The sequence below is a fragment of the Hypanus sabinus genome, chromosome 27 (genome assembly GCF_030144855.1).
Source record: "Hypanus sabinus isolate sHypSab1 chromosome 27, sHypSab1.hap1, whole genome shotgun sequence".
Lineage (NCBI taxonomy): Eukaryota > Metazoa > Chordata > Chondrichthyes > Myliobatiformes > Dasyatidae > Hypanus > Hypanus sabinus.
The window spans coordinates 5,046,654-5,070,457 of NC_082732.1; positions in this window are offsets into that span (position 1 = coordinate 5,046,654).

Genomic DNA, 23,804 nt, shown 5'->3' on the forward strand with positions numbered 1-23,804 from the left:
CCTGGTATTTCCTCAAAGAATTCCAACAGATATGATATGAGAAATTTCACCTCATGGAAACCCTGCTGACTGGAGCTTATTTTCCCCCCAAGTACCTGAAAGCCTCATCCTTATGAATGGAATCAATCTAACCTCTTACCAACCAGTGAAGGTAGACTTACTGGCCTATAATATCCTGTCTTTTTCCTCCATCCCTTCTTAAAGAGTGGAATGACATTTATAATTTTCCAGTACTGCGGAACCATTTCAGAATCAAGTGATTCTTGAAAGATGGTGACTCATGCCTCCACAATATCTCTTCAGCTATCTCTTTCTGAACCCCAGGGTGTAGTCCACCTGGTCCAGCTGATTTGTCTCCCTTCTGCAAGTTATATCTACAGGTATTGTGTGCAGCCTGCAAAACGGCACTGTGTGAGCAATCAACACTTGCTGCACTTGCATCAGGAACCACAACGGGGTCCATCAACTCCCACATCATGCTGGTACAACACATCACTTGATCTTGCAATCCTACTTTAGTTAATTAGTTGTAATTAGGTATATTTTTAGTTAACTACTATAAAAATGTATCTGTTATTACTTGCTACTCACCCGTGCCTCCAAAGCCTGCACTGGCCCACTCATACAGTTTAAACCTTATTTCATTTTATTGACTCAAATGAAACTCACATACAATGAGATTTGTTCTTTTTAATGGTTTCCCTGTCATCTTTAATGGTCTAAAATTGTGTTTAAAGGATTTCACAACACATGGACATCAAATACCTTTGTTAGGATTTGTAGAAGAAGGTTGGCTCAAATGCAGAGCAGTAGAGAAACTTCAGCAATAAATAATACTTTACTAATGCACTGATAATTAACAAGCCATGGAAGGCCACAAAACAGGAGAGAACATATGCTAACCACCACAAGCATCAAGGTAACTGAAAGCTAAGGGGATCTGGTTTGATGGTGAACAAGGACCATCAAGGGTTTAAATAGGCTGCAGGCTGAAAGGACTAGATAGGGTGGATGTGGAGAGGATAGTTTCCTATCCAGAACTAGAGGGAACAGCCTCAAAATTGAGGGGTGATCTTTAATAACAGAGGTAAGGAGAACTTATTTTAGCTAGAGAGTAGTGAATCTGTGGAATGCTTTGCCACAGACTGCGGTGGAGGCCCAATCTGTGGGTATATTTAAAGGAGAAGTTGATAGTTTCCTGATCAGTCAGGGCATCAAAGGATATGGTGAGAAGGCAGGTATATGGGGTTGAGTGGGATCTGGGATCAGCCACGATGGAATGGCACAGCAGACTCGATGGGCTGAATGGCCTAATTCTGCTCGTATGTTTACTGGTCTTATGGTCTTAGGTGATGAGCTGGAAATGAATGGCAGGTGACTTCTGTTTGCAGGCCGGTAACTGAGAGTTGCCTGACCGTGCAGGCTTGACAGAACCCTACTTCCAATGCCCAGCACCCAACGAACCAGGGTGATCTGGATGGGTCCAGTGGAACACCTCGAAGAGTGATGGATCCAAGGTGGAACAGGACAGTACAGCACCTTTCCTCTGGGCCATACCCTTCCCAGTCGACCAGGTACTGTGCACCTCATCCACAACAATGTGAATCCATCAACCTGGAGACCATGTACACTGGACTATCTTCCACCAGTTTAGGTTCCAGAAGTAGAAGGCTCAGATGGGTTGACTGGTTAATGGACAATGGGCTTGAGGCAGGACATGTGAAAGATAGGTGTGATCCAGTGGCAGCTGAAGACAGTAAGTGAGTAGATTGATGCAATGGGTAACCTTGAAGGGACCAATGAACCAAGGTGAGAGCTTGTGGGAGTCGGTGCCCAGAGGCAGATCTTGGGTGGATGGCCAGACATAGTCCCCAGGCTGGAGTGGTCTGCCTGGACACTGTTGGCAGTTGGCCTGGTGACAGCAGGTGCAGTTATCAGTTAGAACAACCTTCTGTGCCCTGTTCCATGCATTCTGGTAGTGGCAAACCAGGGCCCTGGCATTTGGGATCTCCACAGTTGGCTCCAACATGGGCACAATGGTGGCCAGTGCCTATGAAGAACTTCAAATGGTGACATACCCACAGCAGAAGTGGTCTGTAGATCATGGAACAGCTCAGCCCAGAGCTGATGCTTCTTCCGTGTTGATGGGTTCGAGGCTGTGAAGCATCACGGAGATTTCTCCACTTGCTGATTGGCAATTCTGACTGATCATTGGTCTGCAGGTTATAGCCAGAGGAAAAACTCAGTGAGATGTGGATCAGGGACCAGAAAGCCTACCAGAAGGGGGAGAGAATTTGTGGGCTTCATTCTGATACAATGTCCTGAGGGAAACTGTGAAGACAAATTACATGTTGGACTACCAAGTCCGCTGTCTCAGCGGCTGACAGATGTTTGGGAAGTGGGCTGCCTTAGAGAATGACTCCACCCTATCCTGCTCACCATGGCTCCATCGGAATGTGACAAACTCATGACAAAATCCATGGTGATGTGGGACCACAGGCCACTGTTTGAAAGAAATAGGCTAGGAACATTGAGAGCAGGCACTGACACACATTTGCTGTCATGGTAGGTCACCAGCAATGGAGGGAGAACAGAGGGTCAAATGCACAGTCATGTGGTCTGTGAGGTGACAGGGTGCTGGCTTTCCTTTGACTGAAGGCAATGGCTAAGTCATGGTATTCTTGTGGGAATTCGGTTAGGACAAGGGTTTCCTCCATCTCCTCGTATTTATGGGGTGAAATCCAGGTAGGTGATCCAGCAGGTAGGTCTCCAAATCAACAATGAACCAGATGACCAAGCAAAGTGAAGGTCCTGAGTGGCGGGCCAGGGGTAACCGAAGATGAGAGGAGTGTTAGATGAGTCAATAAGCAGGAGCTGGATGAACTAGTGGTGTTCTCTGATGGTCATGCGCACCGGCTGTGTGTGTGCTCTGATCATCCCAGACTGCAAGGGATATCTGTCAATGGCGTGATGTAGAAGCAATGAGAGGCAGGCAGGGTTGAGTCTAAGATGCACACACAGAGTCCGGTCCAGAAAGTTGCCTGCTGCACCAGAATCCACCAGATCCTCCTGTGCACGAAGAGCAATGGGAGATGTGGAGTTGGGTTATAGTGAAATGAGGGGCTGGGGAGTGCTTACTTGATGGTCCTGTTTCTCAGACACCATTACCATTTGATACCTGGGTGATCGGCTGCCCGGCAGTAAGTGCTAAAGTTGTTTCTCCATCAACACTCACACTTTGGTAGGGTTAAGGGAGTTCTCCCTGACTGCGTGAGCTCTGGAGGTGTTGCTGGTGAGGGTCTGACAGCCAGAAATAGTTCTGGCAATGGAACTGGGCTTCTGGCTATTGATCTGGAGGGTCGTTCCATTAGACACTTGTCCGTATGTTTGGCTAGAGTGATGAGGCTTTCAAGGTTGCTGGGTGTCTCCCAGGTACACAGCTTGTCTTTCAAGTGCTCCAAGAGGCTGTGATGGTAACAAGCCAGCAGAGTTTCTACGTTCCAGCCTCTCTCTGCTGTAAGGGTCCTGAATCCCACTGTGTAATCCAGTACTGTGCATGAGTCTAGATGCACTAGAGGTATCAAATCCATTGTCTGAGGGAAGAGGTTGACTGGAGTGTGGCTCTGTGTCGAGACAGAGACATGCTCGAGAATGGCAAGCAGATGATCAATTCTGTAACTTCCAAACATTGAACTAATTCAAATGAAGATGAGCCTGAAAATACTGGTGTAACGTCGAGTTTACTTTGATAACATATGCAATTAATGTATTTTCACATGTAACCAATAATTAAATATTTAAATCTAGAGGAAATGCTTGATCAACTAATATAAATACAAGATTACTCAAATATTATTGATGTATTAAATACACAACATCAATAGTTTCCAGTTGCTTCTGGATCATGTGCTCATGTCAACAGATGACTTCCTTCAGATAAGCAAACTCTGCTGGGTCAATTGCTGTTCCACCCATCCTGTCAGGAATTGTAGAGGAGCCTTGTCTCAGACACAGAGCAGTGGAGGCAATATAGCAGTAAACAATACTTTACTAATAAACAACAAAATAACATGCCTCGGGGGGCTACAAAACAAGAGAGGACAGGTACTAACCAACACCAGACAACAAGTAACTGAAGGCTAGGAGCAACTGGTTGCGGCTGCCTGGGTGAGAGCTGGTTTTAAGTAACCAGCAGGTGATGAGTTTGAAAGGAGTGGCAAATGACTCCTGTTGGCTGGGTGGAAACTGGGAGTTACCTGCCTGTGCTGGCCTGGCAATCTCACCAAAAGACTTGATGATCAAAGGGGAAGAGCAAATGAAAAAGTCCTGCTGTTGGAGTAACTCAGTGAAGTTAAACTAATGAGTGTCAAATCACAATATCTATGGAACTCTAGATGTTCCTGTTGGAAGATCAGAATGCTTTCTCAATTGGCATTCCAGGCTACAGCAGTGAAGCCTATCTGGCACAACTTGACACCAGAGCTTTGCAGAGATGGATACAAAGCTAAGAGGTCTTTTGCAAGTTCTGTTCCCACAGAACAGTTAATTGTGTCGTGTTTTATTAAGTGTCACTTAGTGTTCTTAGATTTCTGCTGAGTTGCTTTGTTGACAAGCAGCACAGTGATAATAAAGCAGATTTATTGAAAGTTTTCCTATAATTCAGCAATCAAATATAATCAGATACAATAAGATACTGTCAAGGGAGTTTCACTGTTTCTGATTTGTACCTTCAATTCTCAGGAAAATTCAGCTTCCAAGCTAAAGTCTGGAATGACTTATCAATTATCTAATATATTTAAAAGAATTTTGTACTGATAACTCCTTAAGGTTTTCTTAACCGGCGGTGGTGATGGGTGGGGGGGGGGGGGGTGTTAATGGGAATAAGCTCCCACTACCTGTTAAGTACTCGCAGTGGCACACCTCTCAAACAGTCTTTGTCAACCCACTGCTTGGCAGCTCACCTAGGAGAAAACTGACCTCAAAGCTGTATTGCCTTGTAGCTATATCAACTCCTGGGGAATGCTTAGGGAGAAAAATCCAGAGCTGGCATCCCTGAGGCGGTCCTACATTGAGTTCAGTGCTGACTGGCAACTCCTGCAATACCACTGGTGCCAGACTGTATCAATCTCTGCCATTCCTTTGGATTCATCAGCTACGTGGAGAGGGGGAGCCCACTGATTCCCTGGACTATACCTTTTCCCACCCTGTCACTTGTAAAAAATGCTATCCCTTTCTCTCAGTTTCTCCGTCTCTGCCTCATCTGCTCTCAGGATGAGGATTTTCATTCCAGAACTAATGAGATGTCCTCCTTCTCCAAAGAAAGGGGCTTTCCTTCATCCACTATCAATGGTGTCCTCACCCGCATCTCTTACATTTCGTGAACATCTGCCCTCACCCCATCTCTCCATCGCCACACCAGGGATAGGGTTCCTCTTGTCCTCACCTTCACTCCACTAGTTTCTGCTTTGAGAACATTGTTCTCCATAACTTCCGTTAACTCCAACAGGATCTCACCAACAAGTACATCTGTTCCTGCCTTTCTGCTTTCCACAGGATTACTCACTACATGACCTGCTTGTCCACTTGTCTCTCCCCATTGATCTCCCTCCTGGCACTTATCCTTACAAGCGGAACAAATGTCACACTTGCCCCTAGATCTCCTCCGTCACTACCATTCAGGGCCCTAAACAGTCCTTCCACGTGAGGCTGTTGGGGTCATTTACTATATCCAGTGCTCTCAATGTGGCCTCCTGTATATTGATGAGACCGAAGTAGATTATTGGCACACCACTTTGCCAAGTTCCAGAAAAAGCAGGATCTCTTGATAGCCACCTATATCAATTCCACTTGCCATTCCCATACCGACATGACAGCCCATGGCCTCCTCTACTGCTGTGATGCCACACTCAGGTTGGAGGGGCATGAACATTGATTTCTCAGACTTCTGGTAATTGCTCCTCCACTCTCCTTCACTGTTCCCCATTCCTGTTTCCTCTCTCCTCTATCTCCCTCTGGTGCTCCTCCTCTGTCTCTTTTTTCCATGATCTTCTACTGTCATCTATCAGGTTCCCCCTCTTCCAACCCTTTATCTCCTTTACCAATCAACTTCTCAGCTCTTTACTTCACTCCCTCCCACCCTGTGATTTCACCTATCACCTGCCACCTTATACTACTTCCCCTCCCTCCCCCAACCTTCTTGCTCTAACTTCTCGTCCTCTTTCCAGTCCTGATGAAGGGTTTTGGCCCAAAATGTCAGCTGTTTATTCATTTCTATAGATGCTGCCTGACCTGCTGAGATCCTCCAACATTTTGTGTGTTTTGCCTTGAATTTCCTGCATCTGCAGGTTTTCTCATGTTGGTGATATCACTCCATTGCCTCGGGATACCAACTCCAGATAATCCAAATCTCAGAAATTTGAGAGACTTTGCAATGTTGCAGAATATTGATAGTTCTGTTTGGAAGTTTGGTTGATTCCTGAACTTGGCAAAATGTTTGCAGATGTTTAGCCTCCAGTCGAGAAACCATCATCAGTACGCGGTTGAGGGTGCTGTCTCCTCAGAATGCTGCTTATGTACTCCTCTGGGGTCCAAATAAATATTGATTAGAGATCGTGATCGGAATGGCTGGTTCAAAACTCTGTGAATAGTTTAGCAGTAGAAGATCCTAGTTGGTTAGCTTTGAGGGAAGTCCATTGGAAGTGTTTACTTCGCTGACCAGATCCCGAGATTACTGGCGATTCGTTAATTGTTGATATTGTTGTTTCTCTTTTCTCCGTAAGAGTTCATATACCGGATCTACATTGATTTGTTTGTTGATGGATGCTTCTGTAGAGAAACATGCTTTGAGAAATTCTCATTTTTTTCTTGTTCTTGTTTGAGTAAAGACTCTGGTTATCATCCAGTTGGAAAGGTGCCCTTCATCTTCATGGGCTGATACTAGCAAGACTGGGTCATGTTTTCTGTTCGTTAGCTGATGCTCATGTAGCCTCATCAATAATTTTTTTTCTGCTTGACCAATGTAGAACTTGTCGCAGTCAGTACACTGGATTTCGTAGATTTTGTTCTATTGGTCACATTTTGTTGTGATAGGTTTCTCCTCAAGGTTGCAGTCAGTTTGTTAACAATTGTGTTGTTACGCTGCTGAAGTAGTCTTGCTGTCACTTCCAGGACGCTCTTTATGTAGGGCAATACAATTTGTTTATTCATCGTTCATGTAGTTTGCATATTTGGGTTTTTGATCTTGAAGTGCCTTTGGATAAAGCTTCTTGGATATCCATTTTGTTGAACGGTCTTGAAGAGGCAGTTTTCTTCTTCCAGTTTTGTGTCTGTAGTGTTGCAAAGGGACTCAATCATCTTGAATAAGGTCTTCACGCAGCTTTGTTTGTGACACTTCAGGTTATTGCTATTGAAGTTCAGAATTTGATTGGTGTGTGTTGCTTTCCTTTAGACTGAAATCTGTAATTGACCAGCAGTAGTTCGTTTGATAAGAACATCTAGGAATACAAACTGGCTTTCCTTTTCAATTTCCATTGTGAACTTAATGCTATTAAATACATTATTTAGCAGTTGATGTGGTCTTTGTGCATCGCTTTCCTTGATAATCATGAAGGTGTTATCCACATACAAAATCCAATGAAGTGACTAGGACAAGCACTATGTTGGTCAAACCTATTGACGAGGCTACATGAGCATCCGCTAGCGAGCAAAAGGCATGACCCACTCTCGCTAGTATCAGCCCATGAAGACGAAGAAGGACAGCTTTTCAACTGGACGACAGCCAGAGTCTTGACTCAAGCAAAAACAAGAAATGAATGAGAATTTCTCAAAGCATGTTTCTCTGCAGAAGCATCCATCAACAAACAAATCAACAAACAAATCATCCATCAACAAGCATCCATCAACAAACAAATCAACGTAGATCTGGTATATGAACTCTTACGGAGAAAAGAGAAACAACAGCATTAACAATTAATGAGTTGCCAGTAATCTCGGGATCTGGTCAGCGAAGTAAGCATTTCCAATGGACCTCTATTGAAACTAGCCAATCAGAATCTTCTACTGCTAAACTATTCACGGTGTTTTGAACCAGCCAATCCAAGCAAGATGTCTAATCAATATCTATTCGGACCCCGGAGGAGTATGTAAGCTAGCATTCTGAGGAAACAACACTCTCAACTGCGTACTGATGATGCTTTCTCGATTGGAGCCGAAAAGTCTGCAAACATTTTGCCAAGCTCAGTAATCAACCAAACTTCCAACTTGTGGGAATGCTGAGTAGAGTTCTGAGCCAGTCTAAAGATTATTATTGGAATGGGCTCATTATTATCATCACATTGTTTGCATGCTATCCTTATGTAAGCAGGTTATTTCATACTAATACACAGAGATTGTTAAAAGGAAAAACAGCATGTGGAATATCTTGATTTTGAAGCAACTTTTGCCTCATTTGGCCAGAGGCCGTGCTGCACACTGAAGGTGGTGGTGATTTTCATCACCAATATTTGTCTTTGCAGATGGCATCAGCAAGATGGACAGCCAGCAAGTAGCAGATGAATGTTAGGACATCTGGGAACATATTGTTCACTGGAAAACAGTGAACATAGTTCCTTTATTTAAAAAGAGAGGTAGGGATAAACTTGGTAATTATAGAGTGAAGAGTCAAACATCAAAGGAAGGGGCTAAATATTGGAAAAACTTCAAAAGAAATGGAATAATTGACACTTGGAAAAACAGAGGTTAATTAACAATAACCTGCAGAGCTTTGTTAAGGGAAGGTGCTGCCTAATTAACTTTCTTGAATTGTTTGAGGAGCCAGCTAAGCATGTCGATGAAGATAAATACAGTTGAGGTAAGCAAGGCTTCCCCCACACCCCACCCCACCCATCTTAACGGAGCACCATTGAGATCATCCTGACCAGTTGCATTTCCATCTGGTATAGGAGCAGTCGGGCATCGGACCTAAAGTCCCTACAAAGGACTGTGAGAGCAGCTGAGAGTATCTTAGGGGTCTCCCTACAATCCATCGGGGCAATTATACATTTATCAGGAGAGCTGTATATGCTTAGTATTGTGAAGGAAGCCACCCATCATCCAGCCACCTCTTTGACTCTCTACCATCAGGCAGGAGACTCCGATGCATAAAAACAAGACAGGCAGGATGAGAAACAGTTTCTTCCCTCAGGCCATTAGAATTCTGAACTCGCTATTGCATTGTATTTGAAGTGTCGCTGGTTAATCTTTTCTGTACTTTACAATATGTAATGTTAATGCACTTTAGTTTGTTATTTATGTGGGATTCATCTGTAAATCTTATCCTTACCTTCAAAGTTATTGTGCGTTATGTGTTTTACACTCCGGTTCAGAGAAATGTCTCATTTCTATATACTTTAAATGGTTATTTACATTATATACATGTATATAGTTAAATGACAACAAACTTGACTTGGCTTGTCCTGATGTAGTATATATCGATTTTCTTAAGTCCTTTAAGAAGGTGCCACTTGAGAGACTGGTCCATAAAGTTAGGACCTACAGGATCCTTGGCAAAGTGGATCCAAAATCAGTTTGTTATACGAAGCGGAGGGTGGTGTTGAAGGGTTGTTTTTGTAGTCAGAAGCCTGTGACTTGTGTCGTAGCACTGAGACAGCTGATACCTTACTATCCCCATTAACAATCTAGGCCTGTATAGAGAAGCTATTTTTAAGTTCAGGAATGATATAAAAATTGGTGGTGTTGTTGTAAGTGGGAAGAGAGGACTTTGGCTGCAGAATGATATTGATAGGGTGTGTAAGGTGGGCAGCGTAATGGCAAATGGAATTTTCAGAAGGCCAGTAAGGCTAGCATATACATAATGGATGGTAGGGTCCTACAATATACTGAGGACAGAGGGACTGTGCTACATATCCAGGGACTCTTGAGGTAGTGTACCAGTAGTTAAGGTGCTTAAGAAGGCATTCAGTGTTAGCTGAGGAAAGAATCTAAGAGCAGAATATTTATGAAGCAACACTGGTTTGCCACGACTTACTGGCTTAAGTTCAGGACCACACAGTTGAATCTCTAGAGTATAGAAGGCTCCCAAACCTAACGCTGGGGTACTGTATGTGTTTAATATACATAGATATCTGATGGCTACAATGGGCTAAAGAGCCAAGAGCATCTTAGTTGTCATGGTAGCACAAAACATTGACGGCCTTTTGCCCCTTGCAGGTTCAAGTTGAAATTTATTGCTCAAGTTCATCATCATAGGCAGACATAGAGAACCCAGCTCCATCATGGGCACTAGCCTCCCTGCATCGAGGAGATCTTCAACACAAGATGCCTCAAAAAGGTGGCATCAATCACTATGGTCCCCCATCACCCAGCACATGCCCTCTTCCTATTGCTACTATCAAGATGGAGGTAGAAGAGTATGAAGACACATATTCAGCATTTTCAGAACAGCTTCTGCCCCTCCTCCATCTGATTCCAACACGGACAATGAAAACATATACACTACCCCACCATTTTCCCCTCCCTTTGTGCACTACTTATTTAATTTATTTTAAATATACATAAATTACAATAAATAAATATATATATATACTTCTTACTGTAATTTGAAGTGTTGTAATTATGTATTGCACTGTTTTGTTGCTGTAAAACAATAAAATTCCTGACATGTGCCAGTGATATTAAACCTGATTCTGATTTGGAAATACAGAACACAGAATCAGAATTCTGATTCAGATTCTGTAGTTGATTGGAAGAGATTGAATTATGATGTTATTAGGAGGAATCTTGGGAGCGTAAATTGGGAACAGATGGACTTAGGGAAAATGCACAACAGAAATGTGGATAAATAATCTCTTTCTCGAGCTTCCAGCTGGGTACAGGTATCGATTTTAACCACTGTTTCGATGACAAACACTGCCATCTTCATTAGCAATGATGCCTAGGCATGTCTAATCCAGTGGTACATATACCCCCGTCTTCCGTTCCTCCGGATTCATTAGCCACATCCTGTCCACTCTCCCACCATGATTACAATTGAATTCCAATTTTTACTTAGAGTGAGACCTCAGTCAGTCTTATAATTCTTTTCCTCTAGTTTTATTTTAATCACTTCCTGTATGGGGGGGTAACAGAAAACTTTGGCATTGCACAGTAGTTTTGTGCTGTCTAAGTCAATCCTATGGTCATTGCAGATCCGTTTTCAGAAATGTGGATGTTCTTTAGGGAGAAATTGCATGAGGCTCGGGATAGGGTGGATCAGGGATAAAAGAGGAATCGTGCCTGGAGTTGCAGGAGGAAATGAAGGTCTTAATGCATTCACGATACCACAGAACAGGCTGATATGATGGGAATTATTTGGCATTAAGAAAGAGAATTCAGATAGTAAGTGTCCAGGGCCAGATGGGATATACCCTGGGTTACTACAGGAAGTGAGAGAAGAGATTGCTGCATCTTTAGCGATGATCTTCTGAAATTTTAGAGACCCTGGTGCACCTTCTTCTTGATTGCATCTATAGTATGTTCTGGGCCCAGGACAGACTTCTGGGATGTTGTCACTCACCCTTCAATAAGGACTGACTTGTTGACACTTGACTTCCCCTTCCTAAAGACCAATATCAATGTTGAGTGCAAGGTAGTTGTTATGACACCACTCAACCAGCTGACAGATCTCACTCCCACACGCCTTCTTGACACCACCTGTGATTCTACCAACAGTGGTGGTGTCATTGGTAAATTTCTGGATTGTGGTGGAGCTATGCTAAACCATACAGTCATAGGTATAGAGAGAGTAGAGCAAATTACTAAAGAAAAGGAATTATCTGGAGTACAGTGATGATTGATAATTAGATTGCAGGAAATGAAAATCTGAGATAAAAACAGAAAATGCTGGAAACACTCGGAAGGATCTGCGGAGTGAGAAAGAGAGTGCATGTTTCATGCCTGAGGCCATCTTTCCTGAAGGAAGTAGCGAGGTTCTTGGGGGGGGGGGGGTAAGAAACCGGAAATATTAACCCTGTTTCAATTTACATAGGTTCTCCCTGACCAACTGAGTGCTTCTAGTACCCACACTAACGTTCCACAGATCCAGATAACCAGAATGTAATCTGAAGCGGGGAACCTAGTAAAGTTTACAGATGGAAAGGCAGATACCTGCTTATTGCCTTGTTTCCTGCACAACAAAGATGGATTGCCTTGGGCTGGTTAGTAAAGGACGAATTTCAACTTGTGGTGAGGCTAAACAGTTAATAGATTGGTATTTCAACTGAAGTCTTCAGACCTCTCAATTATACAGGACCTTACACATATCTGTCAGACCCTGCTTTAATAACCATGGTTGGGTTGCAAGTCTGATTTAACAGCACTTTGTCGACTGAGCATCAGTATTCTCATCCAAAATGAACTGGAGCTACCAAACAGCTCAAAAAACACTGAATTCATCAACCATGTAATCCCTTCATTTTATACCTCCAGACATATTTTAACATATTTTAAAAAAAATTTGCATTTTTCAAAAAAGCACACAAACCTGCACCCACTTTGAACATGTTCTCTTTTTAAGCAGTTGTAGTTAAATCAAAGTTGAATTCCAGAAGGTAAAATAAAATCTCACATAATTCAGGCTGTGCCTCTTTTTGAAATTTTATTGCTGCTAACTAGAATATCCTATCCTTTGAAATGCAGAATCCATTGACTGTCTTTGAGGATGTGTGACTCTCTTGCATAAATTATGCATGAAATTCAGTCCCATTGTCAATTGCGTTTTAAGATCTTCCCACAGTTCCACTTTGGGGTCACATCCCATGTCACCAGACTCAGTTTCCATCTTGCTTACTCTAAGCAATGCATATATATGTGCTTTCTACTTTAATGTGTTTTTAGGGATCAATTTCTCACATCGCAACTCCATTTCACCCTAAACGAAAAGGCCTGTGTAGAAATTAATAGAATCACTAAGATTGACAGGGGTGTTAAAGAGCTTTTAAAAACAGAATAGCATAATTTTTTTCTAAACTGCCCAAAGACTACATTTTAAAAATAAAAAATTCATTTGATACATAGGTCTGCATTAATAATTTATTTTTATAAAATACAATCTTTTTTAAAGGAATTTAAATAGTTTAATTGTTCCAGTAATCGAATTGTCAAGGCAATAGTCTCTAGAATTCTTTCCTTAAATTTTATTGCCTCTCAACCTATGTTCTCCTTTATGATGATCCTTAACCCCGTCTCTTTGATCATCCCTGGCATCTCCTTCAGTTTAAATTTTGTTTGATAAAAGTCGGATGAAGGAGCTTGAAAGTTAAAGGCACTGAATGACTATGTGACATTGTTTTATTAACCCAGTTATTTTTCTGTGAAACCTGGAAAGTGTGCAAACCTGATGAGTTAAGCAGAAGTTAGCTTGGAAAAAGTGTTCCTCTGGTGGGAGAATCAAGGGGCCACTGTTTAAAAATACGGATTTGGCAATTAAGATAAAAATAGGTCTTTTTATTCAGAGGAGCGTGAGTGTGGGGAGCTTTCTTCCTTAAAGAACAATGGGAGCAGATCTTTAAAACAAAACTTGATTGACTTTTGATGAAACAAGGTTATGGGGTAGGCAAGAATTGGAGATGAGGTTACCAACATGATCTTACTGAATGGTAGAGTAGAATCAAGGTGCCATTTAGCCCACTTCATCTGATCTGTATGTTTGCAAGTATGTCCCACTTTTCACCTCATTAAGGATGAGAATGAAATGGCAAGACAAGATCTCAGTTTTGGATTTTCTCATGTTGACAAGGTTCCTGGTCTCCTGGTGAGGTTGACATCCCAGGATGCTGGCTAAGGGTTGCTTCCATACAGGGAGAGACAGAGGGAGAGAAAAGTCAACCACAAGTAAAATCGTAAGGGATCCCTTCATCCAGACACTTAGGAAGATCTCAATCATCATGTTCTGTTAAGTAAAGCATCATCATCACTGATCCTGGAATCTATCAGCAAGGGAGCACTGCTGAGGTAGGCCATACCAGGAGTAGTTTAAATCACAAAGTGGCAGCATATGAGCCAAATGAATCATCCAGTTCTGCCTTGCTCAATCTGTCATCTATAGTTGAGAGCACAAACAGTCTCACTAAGACTACCACAGTGACCTAATCAACCAGCCATCTCAGGACTTGAAGGATGAGCAATAGTACCAATGATAATTGGAGTCAAAACATTTCTTGAAACAGAAAATGTAGTGCACAAGAACAGATATGGATACCACACCCGTTTTTTGGGGAATTGTCTCTCATTTATCTTTATCTATGTTATCTCCATGTTCCTCATACTGTTAACAAATAAAAAAAATCCTAGTAATGTCAATCTGTGCGTCTTTTAAAAGACCATTCTTTGCTTGATATGTACCATCCATCACTAAGGACCCTGGCCATCTGGGACTTGCCTTACTTTAGTTACTAACATCAATGCAGAGGTACAGGAGCTTGAAGACCTACACTGAAAGATTTCAGAACAGCTTCTTCCCCTATCATCAGATTTCTGAATGGTCCATGAAACCATGAACACTATTTTGTTATTTAATCTTTTGCACTACATATCTACTTTGTAATTTATAGTAATTTTTATGTCTTGCTCTGTACTGCTGCCAAAAAGAAACAATTTTCATAACATACGAGTCAATGATATAAAGGTGATTCTGATGGAGTGATGTTGGCGTGAAAAGTTGGGAAAGCACCCACTTGTTTGGTAGTCAGTTCAGCAAAAATGAACTAACCCAATCAATTTATGTTCAGAATTCTCTGTCTTTTGAGTTATGGAGGTTCCAGATTTATACTATGTGTTGGAAACCATTGACTGGTTTCACTTCTTCTAAAAAATCATGATTAAAGATCATAAATATAAAGTAAAAGGGCAACAAATCAATAGTGATATAAGGAAAAAATGTTTTGAAATAATTAGATACTGGTATGTACTGCCTATAAGAGGGAATTAGAAAAATATACAATGGATTAAAATTTGCAAATCTGCCAAGGCGGGTCCAGATGGTGAAATTAGTGAATTGTCCTGGTAGAAAACGAACATGGATGCAAAGGTTCAAATGGCCTCCTTCTGTATCATATCCATCCTATGATGCTGTGACAATCAGCTAGTTCTAATTTTATCATTTTACGTTCCTTCAGGAAAGGTAAAGGTGTCCTTCTGTCTACACTATTGATATTTAAATTGATATTTCCTCAATTTACATTCTGGAGTTTGAATTAACTAGACTGACCTCTACAGGCAATTCCGCACAAATTGGAATTTGATGATCTGATTATAAGTTTTTTAAGAAGTACTTTGTGCTTTACACAGAGAGATATTGCTGCAAGGAGCTGAGAAATGTCCTCTCTGCAGGTAACCTCTTCAAAACTACTGAAGTATCTCGGGTTAAGCAGTGGCTGGCACCAAATAAGACTTTTGATTAAGAACTTCCCCAGAGCTACTTTTGTTTCTCTGTACAATCTTCATGAAAGGTGTGGCAGAAGTAAGGTCTCAGCTGTAACCTTGGCAATGCCCCAGCATTTGGAGGCTCAAGCTCCTGGGAACCTCTGATCATGTTGAGAGCAGGATGGTGGGAAGAGTGGTAGGGTTATTTAACCTCCAGAGCCCATGCCTTTATTCAGTGAGATCAAGGCTATCTTTAACTTAATTCACCTCTCTATTCACCTTTTCTTTTGATTAAAAGAAATATATCAACCTCAGATTTAAAATTATCATCTGACCTCCTCCAAATCTTTCCCACTTCCACATATCGAAGTATTTCCTAACCTTTTTCTGTTTTTGAAATATAGCCTTTCATCCAGAGTTCCCCTTTCTGATCAGTTCACCTCAATGTTTGTAAGCTCCTTTCAAATCATCCCCAGACCACCTAAATCCCAGTGAATTAATGAGGAATTAGTGTGATCTCTCTCTCTACCCTCGAAGTCTATATGTGACTCTTGTTACGTCCGTAGCCCCCTCCTTTGTGAGAATCGCAAGATCCCTTTTGGGCTGGGTCAAGGGGCCCAGGAAATGAGAGAAGAGATGTGCAGAATGTCTTGTTTCCCCGGCGATGTAAAGCTACGGGACATGGTCATTGTCTCTTGGAGACCAATTTGTGGATTGAGATACTATGCTACGTGAACGCCCTCAGGCAAAGTGGACTGGCTGAGGGAGAGAGTGCACACCCCCAACCTGATTGACATCTATGATCCTGCGAGTCAGGATAAAAGAGGGTCTGTAGGAACAGCCCCTCAGATGCACCAGAAGAAACGTTAAGGGACCACGATATAGCAGGAAGTCTTCTGAAGGAGGCCACGTGCGCTCAGTTCTGTTGCTGGAATTGGTGGCTGGAACCATGGAAACGGCTTTTAGCTAACAACGGGGAAGCTAACTCAATGGATTGACTCAATCCCTGACTCAACGGATTGGCATCATAAAAGACCTGGGCAAGTTTAACCCGCCTCCCTCTTAAACCTAAAAATGATGCGGCGTGAACGAACTAACAGTGACTGTTATATTTCCATCAGACAATACATTATCCCCTAGACAACGATAGAGCTATTTCTTATTGATTATTATTATACCCGCGCTTTAGATTTAGTATTGATGACGTATATTATCTGTATGTTTGCATTAATCTTATTTTTGTGCCCCTTTAGCAATAAATACTTTTAAAAATAGTACCATCAGACTTCAACGGACCTCTCTATCTTTGCTGGTAAGTGACCTAGTTACAGGGTTTCATAACAAAATTGGGGTTCTCATCTTGAGATTTGACACCAAATTGGGAGGCCAGTGAATCGGGCTTGTAAGTCCACACTTGGATCTGGCTACGCGGGTAGCCAGACGGGAAGCCAGCAAAGATGGAGGTGGGTGAATTTATAGAAAACCCGACTCTGGAGGTGCTAAAGGCGGCCACCAAATCAGACTTAATAAGTTTGGCGAAGGAGTTAAACCTCGTAGGGGTGAGGTTGTCAATGAAAAAGCGGGAGGTGCGAAGTGCCATAACTCAGTATTACATCGAGAAGAATGTGTTTGCAGCTGAAGTATTGGAAAATATCCCTGAAGAGGTACCAGCTAGTGGAATGGCTCAGTTAGAGTTGGAGAAATTAAAGTTGGAACATGCAATTCAGTTAAAGCAGCTGGAGGCAGCCCAGAGAGAGAGGGAGCATGTGCTCCAGCTGAAGGAGTTAGAGGTGAAACAAGAGCATGAAATGAGGTTAAAACAGCTGGAAGCAGCTGAGAAAGAGAAACAGAGGAAACATGACTTGGAGATGGAGAAGTTATGGCAGGAGCCACGAGCTCCGGGGTCAGACCGAGAGGAGCGGTTCAATGATAGTTGAGAGTTGAGGTTAGTACCTCCGTTCGAGGAGACGGATGTTGATAGTTATTTCTTGCTTTTTGGAAAGGTGGCAGTGAATCAGAAGTGGCCCAGAGGTCAGTGGATGGCGCTGTTACAAAGTGTGTTAAAGGGGAAGGCACAGCAGGCATATATGGTGTTGGCCATGGAGGAGGGAGAGGAGGAGAGTTATGACAAAGTCAAGGTGGCCATTCTCCAGAGTTATGAGCTAGTACCTGAGGTGTATAGACAAAAGTTTAGGAATTTAAAGAAAGGGTGGAATCAGACGTATCCCGAGTTTGCCTATGAGAAGAGTGTGCTCTTGGACCGGTGGTGCACTGCAGAGAGAGTGGAAGAGGATTATGGGTGTCTCAGGGAGTTAATTCTGATTGAGGAATTTAAAGGTTGTGTTTCGGAGGATATCCGGATGTACTTGATTGAGAAGCCACATAAGTCCATCTCAGAATTTGCTAGGTTCACAGATGAATATGCCCTAATCCACAAGACAAAGTTTTCCTCGAATAAAAGTTCCCAGGGAGACCGTGGGAACGATCGAGAAAGTCCGCTGGCTGAGGCAGAGGTCCCGCCAGAAGCTAGTGGTAAGGTTGAGGGGGAAAGGCCAGAGGGCCAGAGATTTCCGGGCTTGACCTGTTTTAATTGTGGAAGGGGGTGGCATATTGTATCTCGGTGCTTTGCTCCGAGGAAAGAGACAGGAAAAGGGAAAGCAGCAGTCCCTATCGGATGTGCCGTGGTAATCAGTAAATCGACAAGAGAGCCCCGGGTAGACAGAGTACGAGAAGGGTCTGAGTGTTGTCTGTCACACGGAACCATGTCTGTGAGGGAGGGGGACACACCAGTTCCTGTGCGGATCTGGAGAGACACGGGGGCTGAGCTGTCATTGATCAGCAGTAAGGTACTAGAGTTTGGTCGCCAGATGAGAATGGTAGCTGTGAAGGGAATAAGTAAAGGGACAGAAATGGTGCCCTTACATAAGGTCATTATGGATTGTGAGCTGGTATCTGGACCAGTTGAAATAGGGGTGCGATCAGAATTCCTGAGAACTGACGCGGACGTCCTTCTCTGTAACGATTTAGCAGGTGGTAAAGTTTGGGCAGCCATGATGCCGACACGCCTGCCGGTGAGTGTTGAGGACCCGCCCCTAGATTCCAAGATCTATCCCACATGCGCGATCACTCGCAGCATGTCAAGAAAGGCAGCTGAGAACGAATGCAGTTTAAATCCGACCAGTTTCGATTTGGCCGAGATGTTTCTACCGACCCTGTACCATGAGGGTTTAGAGGGTGGTAAAACGAAGAGTAGAAAAGTGAAAGAGGGTAAGGAAGCAGAGGTAGATTTTCCCTTAGCGAGGAGAAAGGTCCCAGAGGCAGAAAATAAAGATGAGGAACCGATAGAGCGGTTAAGAGGTCCAGAGTTGGACAGGGATGATCTGTCTGGTTTGGCAGAACTGTTTGAAGAAGTTGAAAATTCTAAAGGTGTTCCCGATAATGAAATGAGGGCAGTCCTAGATGAAAAGGATGCCCTTGCCTTGAAGAAGTCTGCTGGGTTGGCAGATGAGGTTGTTTCAGCCCGCAGGGTTGAGTTTACTCTGGAAGGGAGTTGCCCAGAGAGTACCTGGGAGGATTGGGGGAACTTAGAATTTGAAAAGGGTACGGGTATTGAAAGCCTGGACGAGGCCAATGTCCTGTTTGAGTGTATCCAAGATGGGGATGCAAGTGGTACTGAACCTAGTAACGGAGCTCGGAAAAATCCTGAGATATTTGATTCAGTGGAATGAGACGGCCGTCCTTGTGGGTCAGATAGACTTGGTTCAGTGAAGAAAGGGTTAACCTTGGTAATAGTGGGAAGTGAGAGTTCCCAGGTGTTTGTGCTCGAAGGTGTGTTCAAAGTTAATGCGGAGTTCAAAACTGGGGAGATAAATATTATCATTGAAGGAAACGGGAAATCTGTAGTTCCCAAATCGAATGAAGAAATTTTAAACCTTGCAGATCGTTACAGATTAAGTCGGGAGATGACGGGGGGGGGGGGGTGCGCGGGGGCAGGCACGCTATTGTTATTCCAGAGTGTGGTGTAAAAAGGCAGAATTTGAAATGCTGCTTGAGCAAAGAGGTCGAACTGAAAACACATAGCCTGAAGGGTCCTGATGAGAGGGCTAGCCACCTGTGTAAAATTAAAGATTTGGGTGGAAATTCAGAAGCTGGTCTAAGTTTGGGACACGGTGTTGATAAAATAATTCCTATGGAAAAGGCGGGCAAGGGTTTATCTTGCCACATTACCCAAGCTCCCCACGTGGGAACTCACCGGAAAAGAGGCGACAGTTAAGGGGGACGCCATTTTTAAATAGCAAAGCTGGTTGTACGGGATTTTGACAAAGCCTGTGAATAATAAAGGCAACCCCCTTGGAAGCCGGCCTGTTCAGTTTGAAAATGACCAAAAGATTAGTATTTACATAAACTTCTGTAGATGCATGTAAGCTAAGATCACAACTCCTTAGTTTTGTTGCTGAAGGAAAAAAATAAAATAGTTGGTTATTAAATTGAAGTCTGATGCTACAAGACTTTAGTACAGTACAAGATGTTATGATATTAAAGAAAGTGACACTGTAATCGTTAACTGTTTAGATACTGAATTGAATGTATAACTGTATTACTCTGTAGAAAAAATAACTTTGGTGTTGTGTTAGATTCTAACACCCTATAAGACTCTGTATTACTTCGTTTTTTCCTGACGGTAAAAAACGCATTGAAGAAAGGGGGTGTTACATCCATAGCCCCCTCTTTTGTGAGAATCGCAAGATCACTGTTGGGTTGGGTCAAGGAGTCCAGGAAATGAGAGAAGAGATGAGCAGAATGTCTCGTTTCCCCGGTGATGTAAGGCTGCAGAACATGGTCATTGTCTCTTGGAGACCAATTTGTGGATTGAGATACTATGTTACATGAACGCCCTCAGGCAAAGTGGGCTGGTTGAGGGAGAGAGTGCACATCCCCAACCTGATTGACATCTACGACCCTGCGAGTCAGGATAAAAGAGGGTCTGTAGGAACAGCCCCTCAGACGCACCAGAAGAAATGTTAAGCGACCACAATATAGCAGGAAGTCATCTGAAGGAGGCCACGTGTGTTCAGTTCCATTGCTGGAACTGGTGGCTGGAACCACGGAAACAGCTTTTAGCTAACAACGGGGAAACCCACTCCCCTGACTCAACGGATTGGCATCATAAAAGACCTGGGCAAGTTTAAACCGTGTTGCTCTTAAACCTAAAAATGATGCAGCGTGAACGAACTAACAGTGACTGTTATAGTTCCATCGGACAATACATTATCCCCTAGACAACGATAGAGCTATTTCTTATTGATTATTATTATACCCGCGCTTTAGATTTAGTATTGACAACGTATATTATCTGTATGTTTGCATTAATCTTATTTTTGTGCCCCTTTCTCAATAAATACTTTTAAAAATAGTACCATCAGACTTCAACGGACCTCTCTATCTTTGCTGGTAAGTGACCCAGTTACGGGGTTTCGTAACACTCTAAAGGGCAGATAGTGCTGAGACCTGAACTTATTAAATGCAGATGACTGTATTGAAATCTATTTGTCATAATTTGCTAATTACTCATCTATTAATACTTTGAAGAAATTTCTTCAGCCAGAGTATAGCAAATCTTTAAAATTCTCTGTGTAGCAGAGTTGTAACTTAGCTGATGAGTGTAATATACAGCATAAGGCAGAGCTTAAGATATTAGGGCTGTCAAAGGACACGGGGATGGTCCAGGAGATGGTCACTGAGGTATAAGCCATGATCTTAACAGAATGGTGGTGCAGGGCTAAGAGCTAAGTAATCAGATCCTGTTCCCTGTGTTCTGATAGTCCATCTGGATTTCTTTGAACAACCCCATCTATTTGCCAGCAGTGAATATGATTATGTGATGCTCTATATAATCATCTACATGCTGTGAATAGCATTGTTCAATACACTGGGATTATTGATAGTTTCAAAGACTCACTGGGCCAATGGGCTTGTTTCCCTGATGACTATGTAACACAGGTCCATACACAGATATAATTGATACAATTATGATGAAGGTGAGCTAGCAGCTATACTTCATTAAGAACTTGAGGAGATTTAGTTTGAGACAATAAGACCATGAGATACAGGGGCAGAATTAGGCCATTTGGCCCATCGAGGCTGCTCCACCATTTCATCAATGCTGATCCAATTTTCCTCTCAGCCCCATCTCCTGCCTTCTCCCCTGACCAATCAAGAAATAATCAACCTCTGCTTTAAATACACATAAAAATTTGGCCTCCACGGCTGCCTATGGCAAAGAATTCCACACTCTGGCTAAAGAAATTCATCGTCATCTCCATACTAAATTCCTCTATTCTGAGGCTGTACCCTCTGGTCTTAGACTCTCTCAGCATAGGAAACATCCTCTCCACATCCATGCTATCAAAGCCTTTCACCATTTGATAGGTTTCAATGAGGTCACCCCTCATTCTTTTGAATTCTAGTGAAAACAGGCCCAGAGCCATCAGATGCTCTTATGTGACAAGCCATTTAATCCTGGAATCATTTTCGTGAATCTCCTTTGAACCCTCTCCAATTTCAGCACATCCTTTCCAAGATAAAGGCCCCAAACTTGGGAAACTTTCAGACCTCTGGGGTATACACTATCTGATCCAGGTGATTTATCTACCTTTGAACCTTTCATTTTCCCAAGAACCTTCTCTCTAGTTATGATAACTTCACACACTTCATGTCCCTTGACACCCGGAACTTCCCCTTACTGCTAGTGTCTTCCACAGTGAAGACTGATGCAAAATACTTATTCAGTTAGTCTACAATTTCATTGTCCTCCATTCCTACCTTGCCAATAGTGTTTTTCAGCAGTCCAATATCCACTCGCGCCTCTCTTTTACACTTTAAACATCTGAAGAAACTTTTGGTATCCTCTTTAATATTATTGGTTAACTTACTTTTGTATTCCATCTTCACCTTCTTAATGACTCTTTTAGTAGCCTCCCATTGGTTTTTAAAAACTTCCCAATCTTCTAATTTCCCATTAATCTTTGCTCTATTAAATGCCCTCTCTTTGACATTTATGTTGGCTTTGACTTCTCTTGTTAGCTATAGTTGTGTCCTATTTCTTTTAAAATACTTCTCCCTCTTTGGGGTGTATATATTGCTTTCCAAATTGCTTCCAGAACTTCCAGTCATTGCTGCTCTGCCATCATTCCTGCCAGTGTTCTTTCCCAATCAATATTAGCCAACTCCTCTCTCACACCTCTGTAATTCCCTTTACTCCACTGTAATACTGATGCATTTGACTTTAGTTTCTTCTTCTCAAATTTCAGGGTGAATCCTATAGTGGCATGAACACTTGCCTCTAAGGGTTATTTTAATTCAGCTTTCTAATCAATTCTCCATTACACAATACCCAATCCAGAATAGCTGATCCTCTAATGGGCTCAACCACGAGCTATTCTAAAAAGCCATCTTGTAGACACTCCAGTAATGACCCATCCTGTAATCCAGCACCAACCTGATTTGACCAATCTATCTGCATATTGACATCCCCTGTGACTAATTTAACACTGCTTCTTTGGCATGCATTTACTATCTCCTGTTGTATGACACCAAAGACTGTAGGAAATTTCTATAGATGTACCATGGACAGCACTTTGAATAGTTGCATCATCGTCTGTAAGGCAGTGCCAACATACAGCATCTAAGGGGCTCCAGTCAGTTGTTGGCTCAGACAGCTCCATCACAGGATCATGCCTGTCCATATCTTTCAAAAGTGGTTCCTCAAGAAGGTGGCATCCATCATTGAGGACACTTGCCATCTGGAACATCCTTCTTCTCATTACTACCATAAGGGGTGAGGTACTGGAGCTTGAAGATCTAGACTCAATATTTTAGGAACAGCTTCTTCCCCCCTACCATCAAACTTCTGCATGGTCCACGAACCATGAACAGTACCTCAGTATTCCTGTCCTGCACTATTGATTTACTTGTTTTTATTGCAACTTAGATTAATTTGTTAGGCTTGCTGCCACAAAACAATAATTTCACAACATATGTCAATGACAATAAACCTCATCCTGATTCTGATTCTAAATTAATTGCTGTCACTCTTAACTCAACTATTAACCAACTGAATAACTGGTCTCTTTAGTGAGTTCACCTTTCTGGAAACACGTTTAAATAATTTCCACTAAACATTCTTCCATTCACTATATTGGGTGTCCCATTAAGGAATAACTTTAGCTGTTATTGGTCAGGCCAATCAATCCTCTCTCACAACCGGGATTCCCAACTGAATTATCCTTAATAGCAAACAATGTATTCCTGGAGGTTGGAGAGTAGCAACTGTTGTTTTTTTTTTTTGGCTTTAAAAGGAAAATAGGGATAATCCAGGAAATTATAGACTGGTGAGTCTCACATTAGTG